Source organism: Hipposideros armiger, unplaced genomic scaffold (assembly GCF_001890085.2).
Source record: "Hipposideros armiger isolate ML-2016 unplaced genomic scaffold, ASM189008v1 scaffold_241, whole genome shotgun sequence".
In the NCBI taxonomy this organism is placed as follows: Eukaryota; Metazoa; Chordata; class Mammalia; order Chiroptera; family Hipposideridae; genus Hipposideros; species Hipposideros armiger.
In genome coordinates, this window is record NW_017731591.1 from 1,129,291 (window position 1) to 1,141,468 (window position 12,178).

Sequence of the window (12,178 nt, forward strand, 5' to 3'; positions counted from 1 at the left end):
CCCACAAATTGTGCAGTCTGACCAGATAAGTAATATCTGTGGTTTGTGTTTATTCTCCTGGTGGCTTCCCGGGCAGGGCTCCCTTTATCTGCACAGTGAGCTTACTTACCGCTGCTCAGCAGGACGTGCCGTCAGCGACATAAGCGTTACTCACTCATGATGCAAAGCAGGGCCTCAAAGTAAGAAATCCTGCAAACATGAGGACACTCAAAGGCTTTAATCCCCATCCAGTAATCAGCATTGTGCTGCTGCCGTAGGTCAGCGTGACGTGACATGTCCTTTCTGCATGTGGAAGGACATCGCGTGGCCGTGTGCACTTGTTTGTTTAAGACACAGTCTTCCCACCACTGTGAGGCCTCTGCCAGTCACACCCCTGCATCAACCCAGACCGACATAGCCAGAGCCACACAGGAAATGCCAGCCTGTCCTTTCAGAGAGCTCTGTTTCATAGCTCCTTTCTTATCCTAATTAGAGAGGACTATGTCTTTGCAGTTTGGGCTTTTGGATGACAAGGAGTGGGGGGGGGGGGGGGGGGGGACCGGAGCATTTAGAAAGCTCCCTGCTGAACGCCAGGTATCAGGGTCTGGAGGTGTTTCTTTTCTCCCCAGCAAAACCAGCATCTTCTGAAATCTCCGCCATCAGCACCCTCCCCACACAATCCCGGCTTCACAGCACTCCTCACTGTGGTCTCCTGGCAGGAAACTCGCCCATCTTGCAGAGTCTTGCATGAATAATTCATTTAAGTGTCATGCTGACTCTCAGAAGCCAGGATGGCTGCTTTGGAGGGAGTGTTTAATAGGATTCTTCCAAACCACCCAAAACAGAGCAGCATGTTCTGTGGGGCCTGTCTTGGAAGGCCTGAGCGCCCTGAGAGAATGTGCTCAAAGCCGAGACCTGTGTCCAGTTGGGCCCTGGCCTCTCTGTGGAGGTCTGTTTTAAATTAGGGTCTCTATTTTTCAGGGTCTGAACTCAAGTCATGGGCACAATTACTTTTCGTCAGATTGTGGGTTTTTGCCTCTCTTAGGTACGTCGAGAGCCTGGGAGTTCCAGGCAGACGAGCAGCAGAGAGAAGCCCTGACTGGGACGTGGATGGAGGAACCCTCATGCCACCTGCTGTCACTCTCTCACATCCTTGCTCACAGGCCTGCTGGGGCAGCCAGGCTGCGGAGGTCACAGATCTTTAGACTCAGAAGCTCACCTCTTAGAGCTCCTGTCAGGAGATTTCACAGGATGTCTCCCCTTCACGTCGCCTTCCCTTCCCCTTTCCTTTGCAAGCCCATCAAAACCTGCCTCTGACAAAGTCTTTAAAATGTGTGCGTATCACCCTGTAAAGGACTGCTGGCCTCAGTGGTAACCCACTGTCTCCCAGGATGATTTGCATTTTAAATCAAGAGGAGAGTCGCAGCAAACTTAAAAGAGTCCATTGACACTTTTTGGTTTTTTGCTTAATGTCTTTGAGAATGACACAAGCAGCACTTGCTCAGCGCATGAAAACAAAATTGGTAAAAGAGATATTTAAATGTGATAATTGCCATCCACAGCTTGGCATTATGGTATAGTAACCCGTTTTCATATTTCAGGTTTCTATGTTGATTTAGCTATAGGTCTATACACCCATATATCCATGTATGCATCTTGACGAAGATGAGACAATCAGCAGAATTTTGAACAGCAGTGGGATTCCGGAAGAGTGTCATTTCCACAAGTGGGTCCTGTCTAGGTCAGTGGGTCATAAATTGTTTCTCAGAGGTCTGAAAATTACTTGAAAGACTTCAATATCTTTTTTTTTCCCCCTCCAGATTTCTGACACCTTTTTCTGCTGCTCTGTGCCTCTTGGGGCTAGCTTGGAAGGATTACACTAATAGGCAGTTACACATTGGGTTCAGCCCATCCAGAGGGAAGGTAGTGAGATTAGGGTATTTATTCCCCATTTCCTCTCTTAGGAGTGAAAGCTTGTAGCACACCCCTCTTTCTGTTTCTCAGTTTTAGTAACCCAAACCTCCCCTCTCTCATCCAGACCTAAGGGTAGTGGTAGCTTCTCAATTTATTATCATTGCAAAGGAAACTATCCCCAAACAGTGGTTTAAAACAGTGTCCAGTAATTAGATATCTAGAGAGAAATTGTCTGCACTCTTACTTATTAGAAACTTATTACAATTATTATACAATAGGGGAGTAATGTAGTTCTCTATATTCTATCTGTCTACCCACCGACCTACTTATCTATTGTTTATCTATAGATCCCATTTCTGTGATGCTGACAGGTAAATACACAGCTCAGGACCGTCTGTCGAGCATTCTTAGTCAGCTCGGGCTGCTATAACAAATGGCCACAGACTGGGAGGCTTATAAACAACAGACATTTATTTCTCACAGCTCTGGAGGCCGGAAGTCTGAGGTCATGGTGCCAGCATGGTTAGGTTCTCTTGAGGGTCTTGCTCCAAGGTGCAGGCACTCACCCGCTGCCGTGTCCTACGTGGCAGAAGGAGAGCTGGCTAGCTCTCTGACATCTTCTTAAAAGGGCACTAACCCCAGTCACCAGGACCCCACCCTCAAAACCTCACCCTCGCTCAGCAGCCCTGCCTGCAGACACCACCGATTTGGGATTAAGCTTCAACAAGTGCCTTTTGGAGGGAGACACAGACATTCAGTTCTTAACACATTCCCTTAGGGAACCCCCAGTGACTTCACTACATGGGGCACTACGAGTGCTGGCTCCTGTGGCAGGCTGCAAGTTCGTCCATGAACAGCCTTTTTATTCTGCCTAAATGCAAACAGATGCACGGGAAACAGGAACTGCATTTACTGAGCATTTGCTATGTACCAGCCTGTTGAGCTTGGTGCTTTTCAAAATTAGTTCATGTGATTCTTTGCATAATCTGATTATATAGATGAAATTGTGCTCATTGTACTAATGAGAAAACTGACATTATAAACATATCCAAAGATACAATACAATAAATGAGGTGGGCCAGATTTGAAATTAGAAACATCTTCTTCCCAAAGGTTTAAATTGCCTGCCCACCTCCCCTTTCACCGCAACCACAACGAGCCCATTTCGTGTCGCTGTGCTTCTTACGAAAAGATGCCTCCTCTGGCAAACAAATCTCATGGATACTTGTCTTGGCAAGAGGGTGCAGCGTTCGTGTATATTAGAGTAAGCCACCTTTTCTTCTGCGTAGAAGCCACTCTGAGCCAGGCCACACAGCTGGTGAGGCAGGAGTTGGATTTCAACCCCCATTCACATCCTTGGTGGGGTCTCCCTTGTGTGTGTACAAGCTGGACGAGCTTTTCTCAACGCCACCTCTGTCAAAAACAAGTTCCCTTGTAGGGTGTCTCCTTCCTTCAGAGGTCAGCATCAAGGAGGACTACACCTTCTGTCCTAAATGTTTCTTGTTCTCCGCGTTTCCCTTTGATATGAAAATGCCAATTATACAGTGAATTAGTGGTTTCTTGCCACATAACACCTACCCCCCAAACGCAGCACCCTTAAATAAGAAACATGAACTCTGTCGCACAGATGCTGAGGGTCAGGAGTCTGGGGTAATCGGGCTGTCAGTCAGGTGACCACAGAAGTTCTTACCCAGGCTGGGCATCGGCCTGGACACGCACGCAGGGGGCTGTTGTCGGGGCTTCCGTTCTTCACACACGGCCTCTCCTTAGGGTTACTCAGGACACGGCTCCCCCAGAGTCGCTGACTACAGAGAAGAAGAGAGAGCCGCTGTGATGGAAGCTGCCACAAATTTCATAATATAACCTCAGAAATAGTTGATGGACCGTTCCTTCTGCTGTATTCTTTCTATCGGTCACACAGGGCACCCTGGTACAAGGTAGGAATTGCAGGGGCCATCGGAGGTCTCGTGACATGTGCCAACTGCTGAGACCAAAATGGCTGAGATGCCAGACGATCCTCAGTGCTCCATGTGTCGACTGTCACGTACTTTGGATCTTTGTTCTGACCTTTCTAGACTTGTGCCCAACCAGTTAAGTACTTTGGGTACCATTCCTGGAAACAGGTATTATTATTATTATTATTATTATTATCCTCATGTCACAGACATGAGTGTGAAGCTGCTGGACCTCAGTTTCTTCCTCGGATAAATGCCCTAACGGGGCTTGAGACCCAAGCACTGCCAATTACCATACTATTACCTCCTGTACTGCGTTCGATGTTAACTTCAGTGCATCACTTCTGGAGGTCAGCTGGCACCACAGTGATATCAACAGTTTTCTGCACTGACACATTTCAGTAACATGTTAACTAGAAAAGGCTCTCTTAAGCCTAACTTGATGCTAAAAATCCAAGGGAGAGATTTTATTGTAAGACAAGTCAGCGGCTAGTTTCACCCTTGGGCTCAGAGAGCAGAGCCCAGGCTTTGGACAAAAAGCTTGCCTCGTTTTGAAGAAGATGCTCTGAATCGGTTTCCTTTCTGGCTTATGCAACATTTGCATTTAAGTTATAAGGGGGTAACCCTGTCCCTGAATATCAACCTCTTGAGTGTCAGTTCCTGAGGTGCATTGAGGGTGATGGGGCTGGGAGGGTCCATAATTTTCAAACCCCTCCAACAACAAAAAGACTCACCTTCTATTTATCAAAATTATCAGTTAAAACTGGGCAACAACAACAAATAGGCAACTCAGCTAAACCTGTCTGCTTTCACATAGATGCTAGACATTTGATATCTGTGGCCTGAAGGCTGGGTTTGGCTTTACTAAAAGTGGCACATGGCCACACATATACTGTATAAGAAACAATTGGTGGATGTGAGTCCTTTAATTTCAAAATGTGAATTTATGCCTAAGAGGATGAATGCAAGNTTTTTTTTTTTTTTTATTTCTGGTTCACAGCTCAATCCACTAGGATGCACTGCTGCCTCGTAGCTCTGGGATGAGGCCCCTGGCTTCCCATGTGTGTTCATAAACTGCTCTGCCAACCTGGAGTCTCACCTCACTTTCTCAAGCAAGCATATGTGTTGCTGCATCCTTATTTCCGGACACCCCAGAAACCGTCTTTACTAAACGATGGAAAAGATGATGTTAGAAAGCAGCTGATCTGAGAATCGCTTTGATCCCTGGCAACACTCCAACGTCTGATAAGAACTACCAGGGAGGCCCACCAAAGAATAGGTGACTTCGATTCACAGGCTCAGAAACAGTCTCCACTACTCTCCAAAGAGCAGATTATTTCCAAAATGGCATCCATCCACGCGCCATCCAGGGTGTTGCAGGAATGCTTCTAACTTGTGAATTTGAAGGGAGGGCCATCTGAAAGTGATATCAATGGAGCGTGGTGCCCTGGCAAACATTGACAGAGGCCTTCAGATGCCCTGAGTTTCCTCCTTGGGAACACCAGGTCGATTATGGACTCCTCAGACAACCTCACTGGGCAGTGGGCATGCCATAATGGGGGAGCATGCGGACTCAGAAGGGGGACAGTGTATCCGTCCATCAGCAAATAAATAGTCGCTGAGTGCATGCAGGTGCCAGCATGCAGGCTCTGCGTCTTTATGATCAGAACTCCTACCAAAGATAAGGGGTTCTGGAGGGCACAGGCTTTGGTGAAGACAGGCTGGGGTCACTTCTGCAGAACCACCAGTCCCCATGGTATTACCAAACACCCTTAAGGTCAGGGACTTAAGTTTGAATATAGTTGTTTTTTTTTGTTTTTGTTTTTTTCTTTTTCTTTTTCTTTTTTATTATTATTTTTTTTTAGCTGAGCCATCCTGCCACCTATTGGTAGCTCAGTGGCTGCTCAGCTCAGGCCGGGACTCGAACTGCTGTTGCTCAGAGCTCAAACTCTTGAGTGAGCTCTTAACCAACTGAGCCACCCAGCCAGCCTGTGTNCCATCGGAGGTCTCGTGACATGTGCCAACTGCTGAGACCAAAATGGCTGAGATGCCAGACGATCCTCAGTGCTCCATGTGTCGACTGTCACGTACTTTGGATCTTTGTTCTGACCTTTCTAGACTTGTGCCCAACCAGTTAAGTACTTTGGGTACCATTCCTGGAAACAGGTATTATTATTATTATTATTATTATTATCCTCATGTCACAGACATGAGTGTGAAGCTGCTGGACCTCAGTTTCTTCCTCGGATAAATGCCCTAACGGGGCTTGAGACCCAAGCACTGCCAATTACCATACTATTACCTCCTGTACTGCGTTCGATGTTAACTTCAGTGCATCACTTCTGGAGGTCAGCTGGCACCACAGTGATATCAACAGTTTTCTGCACTGACACATTTCAGTAACATGTTAACTAGAAAAGGCTCTCTTAAGCCTAACTTGATGCTAAAAATCCAAGGGAGAGATTTTATTGTAAGACAAGTCAGCGGCTAGTTTCACCCTTGGGCTCAGAGAGCAGAGCCCAGGCTTTGGACAAAAAGCTTGCCTCGTTTTGAAGAAGATGCTCTGAATCGGTTTCCTTTCTGGCTTATGCAACATTTGCATTTAAGTTATAAGGGGGTAACCCTGTCCCTGAATATCAACCTCTTGAGTGTCAGTTCCTGAGGTGCATTGAGGGTGATGGGGCTGGGAGGGTCCATAATTTTCAAACCCCTCCAACAACAAAAAGACTCACCTTCTATTTATCAAAATTATCAGTTAAAACTGGGCAACAACAACAAATAGGCAACTCGGCTAAACCTGTCTGCTTTCACATAGATGCTAGACATTTGATATCTATGGCCTGAAGGCTGGGTTTGGCTTTACTAAAAGTGGCACATGGCCACACATATACTGTATAAGAAACAATTGGTGGATGTGAGTCCTTTAATTTCAAAATGTGAATTTATGCCTAAGAGGATGAATGCAAGCTACCAATAGCGACCCTCTCATCTGCCCCTGATTTAGGCAACATTTATAAGGGCCAAGTAAAATCGAGGCTAAGGCAACTACCCGGATGAGAGCTCAGGGCAGACCCCTAGCACCTGGCTGTTAATGCCCGGCCCCCCAATATAACAGGGGCTGTTTGGCTCTAGGGTCATGTAAACTAAGACAAAACCCATTCAGTTTGCCCAAGCTTCAGATATTTTATTAGCCCTGTGCCATCCCCTGAACTATGGAAATTAAACTGTCCAAGGCCAGGTCTGACTAAGAAAAATGGGCTGTCACACGATTTTAATAAGCTCACACGTTTGGATAGCACCTCAAACCCGCTTTCACGTTTTCCATTCCCTGTCCAATAACCATTCCCATACTGAGGACCATGGGGGCTTCCCTAGAGAGGTATTGGCCTTGCTCCGTGAGGCCCTAAGTACACCCCAGAGCCCAGGCCGTACCTCTTATGTATTCTTTGCATCTCCGCGATGCCTTTCTCACAGCGGCTCTTCCCAGATCCAGGGCCCAGAGGCAGACAGTATCACAAAAGTACAGTGTCCTCAGCATTATGAAGAAGTGGGCGGGGAGGTTTGCCAATTGGAACAGCTCTCCTCCTTTGTATCTTCTGATGACTTCAGATGACATGTTACTTCATGAGACAGTCTATCCGCTTGACTTCTGTGGAAAGTCTTCTGGAAAACACACAAAGTGGACCTCCCTAGGGGAAAAAAGAGGTCGTTCTTTTTAAATTGTGTACGAAAGGGTCTCTGGACCCAATTGCAACAGGTGTGTGTGGAGGGGTTCCGGCAAAAACACGCCATCTGGGGCTCCAGCTGAGGTCCAAGTCCCAGACGACAGTCCTGACGGGACCTACCCAGAGATGAAAGCAGCCTCCACAGGGTAAGGGCTCGTTCCCACAAGTGTGCCCTCCACTGCAGAGGCCAGTCTCAGTCCCAGCTGGTCACCTGTGCTTTCCTGACCCACAGGCTACAGGTTGGCGGTTTCCATCCCTTCTCCTCAGGTGCCATGACCCGTTTACTGAAGCTGTGAAAGGGTACACATCAATAGCCAGATGAAAAGACGCACAGAGTGAGGTCCCAGAGATACTTCTGTGCCCTTGGAGTTTGGGGCCCAGTGTGGTGGCACATGGAAGTGTTCTGGTCCCCCCCTTTTTATGGGGGCTCCATTACATAAGCATGATTGATTAATTCACTGGTGATTGATACAACATCTAGCCTTTCCTTGCTTCCCGGAATTCAGGGGGCCAGGCAAAATGTTCCAATCCTCCATTCATGGTTGGTTTCCCTGGCAACCAGGCCCCATCCTTAGGTGCTTTGCAGAAGTCTCCTCATTCACACAATCCCAGTTGTAGTGGGAAGGGCTTCTTATGAGTAACAAGACACCCATTTCATCTTTACGGCTCTGGGACATTTTTACGTGGCCTGTACTGCTCAGGAAAGGCCATGAGTTTGGGGAGCTGTGAGGCAGGAACTTGGATGAAGATCAACTACATCTGAGAAATGCATTTTGGTCATTCAGATATGTATATTTACTATACGTATTATGTGTATTATTATATGTAATATGTATATTTACTATAAATCACAAAATTACAGCATGTGACATTAAGAAAAAGTGGATTTACAAACCACAACTGGAAGACCTATCATTTAAACGTATGTTGCTGATCCTTAAGTTTTGATGATATTTATAGCAATTGAATTAACTCCATCTCTTTTCTGAGGCAAAGAGGCTTCATTTTTTTTCTCCCAACTTCCGTTCCTAGCAGTAACTACTAAATAACAAATTCAGACCAGTAAATGTGAGGATCTAATTGGCTTTATTGAGCAACTCATAATTGGACAGCAGCCCATCTAACAAGAAGGGTGCTTCCAGGGGTTGTAGAAAATGGAGGTTTTATAGGAAGAAGGGGGTAAGGCAAGAGAGCCATTAACAGAAGGAAAGCAAGGGTTATTTGGGGGTCAGGACTTTTTTGGGGGGCGGTAGGGGAAGAGAACAGGAACGGTTTCTATCATGCAGGTTGCCTCTTCTTTCTGTGGGGGATGGAGAGGGCCCACGGGACAGATGGCCTTACTGGAGCTGGCCCAGAAAATCCCAGAATGGTTGATTAAGTTGCTGGGAGAGGTTGCAGCTGCAGTCAGACCAGGTGCTAAGCTTAGGCTTGGGGTCACAGCCTTTAGCAGGACGACGCCATGCTGGGCCTGTGGATTTCCCTTTAACACTAGAGCTGCCACAGTGAGGATTATGAAGCCATCTGGAGTTACTGAGAGAGAGGGCCATGACCAAGGGGGCGAAGTGAGGGCGCATATTTGCACGGCCTTTTGCATTCCTGGTGTGTATGAAGTCGAAGAGCACGACTGACAGATTTTCCCCTTATTTCACTCTAGGGAAGTGTTTCCCGGGCTCAGGAATTAAATCCGTCAGGGCTGCAGTTCGGAAACAAACTTTCAAGAACTTTCCCAGTGGTTCTAATGAGGGGCCACGTTTGGGAGCCATTATTGGGAGGACCAGACTTGTATGAAACATGATTTACAGTTCAGACATAAGCAGTCAGCAGCCGCTGAGTGTGTGCACGTCTGTGGTGGGGGCAGGGCAGGCAGGGAGCTAAGCAGGCAGCTCTGAGAGGCGAAGGGTGACTTTCATGCTTCGCAATTGTTTTGCATGTGGGTTTTTATTATTCTGGAGACAAATCCAGGGGGAAATAAAAGAGAGACACAGACTCGTCCAGGAAAATAAGAGCCAGGCAAAGTGTAAGCGCCTTTAGGCCACAGGTGCCTCCTGTTTCTCTCTAATTTATTGGGTTGTCGGAAAAGTCATGACACATGTTTGCAACAGGTGCCACCAGTTCATTTTTGGAAGTACTAGAGCCGTTCGCATCTATGTTATTGCTATGTCATTTGACAGCTGACAGTTCTAGCTTCATTCTAAACAAAAAATGAGTGATTTGGTTGAGTTTTGGAGATTTTACAACAAGGTGAAGATGGAAGACCAAACTGTGTGTTTTTGCCATATTTTACTGTTTTACTTTCATAAAGGGAAGAATGCGTGTCAAGCTTGTGAAAAGTTGCATCAAGTTTAAGGTGACAATGCTTTACAAGAACGTCAGTGCCAATGATGGTTCACGAAATTTCATGCTGGTGATTTTGATCTCAATGACACTCCTTGGCCGTGGAGGCCCACCGAGGTTGATGACGACAAAATAAAGGCATTGATCAAGTCAAATCCACGTTACATGACACGATAGATTGCAGAAACATTGAACATCCATCATTCAAGTGTTCACGACCACCTGAAGAAGCTGGGATATGTAAGCAAGCTCGATATTTGGGTTCTGCATGAACTCAAAGAAGTTCATTTGACGGTGCATATAAACATCTGCAATATGCTCATTAAACGTGAGGAAAACGATCCTTTTTTGAAGTGACTGATAACTGGTGATGAGAAGTGGATGGTTTACAACAATATGGTGTGCAAATGGTCTTGGTCCCAACGTCATGATTTGCCTCAAACGACATCGAAAGCAGACATTGATCAGAGGAAGGTTATGCTCTCAGTGTGGTGGGATTTAAAGGTGTCGTGTTTTTCGAGCTCCTACCAAGGAACCAAACAATCAATTCGAATGTGTACTGTTGGCAATTGGACAGTTTGAACGAATCCATCGTCCAGACACATCCAGAGCTTGTTAATTGTGAAGGAGTTGTGTTCCATCCCGACAATGCAAGACCACACACAAGTCTGATCACCCGTCAAAAATTATTGGAGCTTGGATGGGATGTGTTGCCACACCCACCATACTCGCCTGACCTTGCACCGTCAGACTTCCACTTGTTTCTCTCTCTAAAACACTCTGCGTGGTATAACGTTCAATTCAGATGAGGCTGTAAATCAGCATCTTGTTCAGTTTTTCACAAATAAAGACAGGTCTTTCTATGAACAAGGAATTATGAAGCTCACTGAAAGATGGCAAAAGGTTATCGAACAAAACGGGCAACATGTCATTGATTGATTTTTGTTCTTTATATAAATAAATGACCTTTGAAAAACATAGACAAATTACGTCATGACTTTTCCGACAACCCAATAGAATGGCTCGCCTTCCTTAGATACAGCGCAAGTGGGGAATTGCAACAAGTACTTTGAAATTCATTGAATAACCTGATAATTGTTTCAAGGTTCCATTTCACTTAGACAGTAGAGACCTGATGGAGTGATAACTTACTCCCTGATGGAGTGATCCTAACAATGCTTGCACTGCTCTCTAAGTATGATACAATTTTAGCACAGACCATAGTGCCTTATAAATAAAGAAATACATGAATTCTCTCACCTCTTCCCATATACTTACAAAGTTTCTTAGCTTCTCCAACCACAGGGCAATGAATATGTAAATTTGTTCACATGTTTGTGTCTCTCTCTGTCTGTCTCTGTCTCTCTCGTTTGTCTCATACACACACATGCTATGTAGCTATTTATTTTAATGTATTTTAACAAAGGAAAACTTTCAAAAAGTCCACAGAAATTTAAAAAAGAAAGTTTCTCAAGATGAATCACGATCTACTGATTAAAAATAACTATGTTTTGTAACATGCAAAATTATAACATATTGCAAAAGATAATTGAAATTCCTGCATATGCCTAGGATATTAATATTTCCCCTGCTTTTTTGTAATTAGATTGATGTGGGTATTTAAAAATATGCTCCCACATGTGCTTAAGAATGCCAGGTTTTTTTCTGAGTCATTTTGTCAACTCATACTGTGTTTGGATGTGTCTTCTATTTCGGTGATCGTATACACACATGTGACATTTTAACGTCTCTGGGATGCACTGGTTGCTGGGAATAGCATCACAGATGTATAGAGCACACTGTCATTCTGAGGACATAATGCATTGATGGCAGAGGCCCTTACAATCCTATCCAATTTATGGCCTCAGCATTTCCCTGCCCACGCTGATAGGCTCCTGGGACATGGAAAAGTTTTGAAGTGCTTGTCTAGACTGAATGCGTGTGCCCTGTCCGCATGGTGAAGTTAAGAGGCGGGGCCTTTGGGAGGTGATCAGGCCCTGAGGGTGGAGCCGCCATAAATGGGGTTAGCATCTTTATAAGAGACCTAGAGGCTCCCTTGCCCCTTCCGCCTCGTGAAGACACAGAGACCAGATGGCTGTCTCTGGACCGGGAAGAGAGTCCTCACCAGACACCAAATCCGCCATCACCCTGATCTTACACTGCCGGCCTGCAGAGCTGTGACAGAGAGCTCCCTGCTGCTGAAGCTGCTTGGTGGTGGTCCGTTGTAGCAGCCGGATCAGGGCTGAGCCAGGCCTTGGCATCCTGTCCTCA

At 45.9% G+C, this 12,178-nt stretch overlaps 1 long non-coding RNA gene across 1 annotated transcript in view; it reads left to right on the forward strand.

Annotated features, from left to right (window-relative positions):
- The window catches only part of LOC109389720 (uncharacterized), a 35,760-nt gene extending 30,113 nt beyond the window's left edge, over positions 1 to 5,647 (forward strand). The window contains exon 3 of the long non-coding RNA XR_002125450.1: positions 4,849 to 5,647. This is a non-coding gene — a long non-coding RNA (uncharacterized LOC109389720). The remainder of the gene's footprint in view (positions 1 to 4,848) is intronic.
- Positions 5,648 to 12,178: the final 6,531 nt, after the last annotated feature.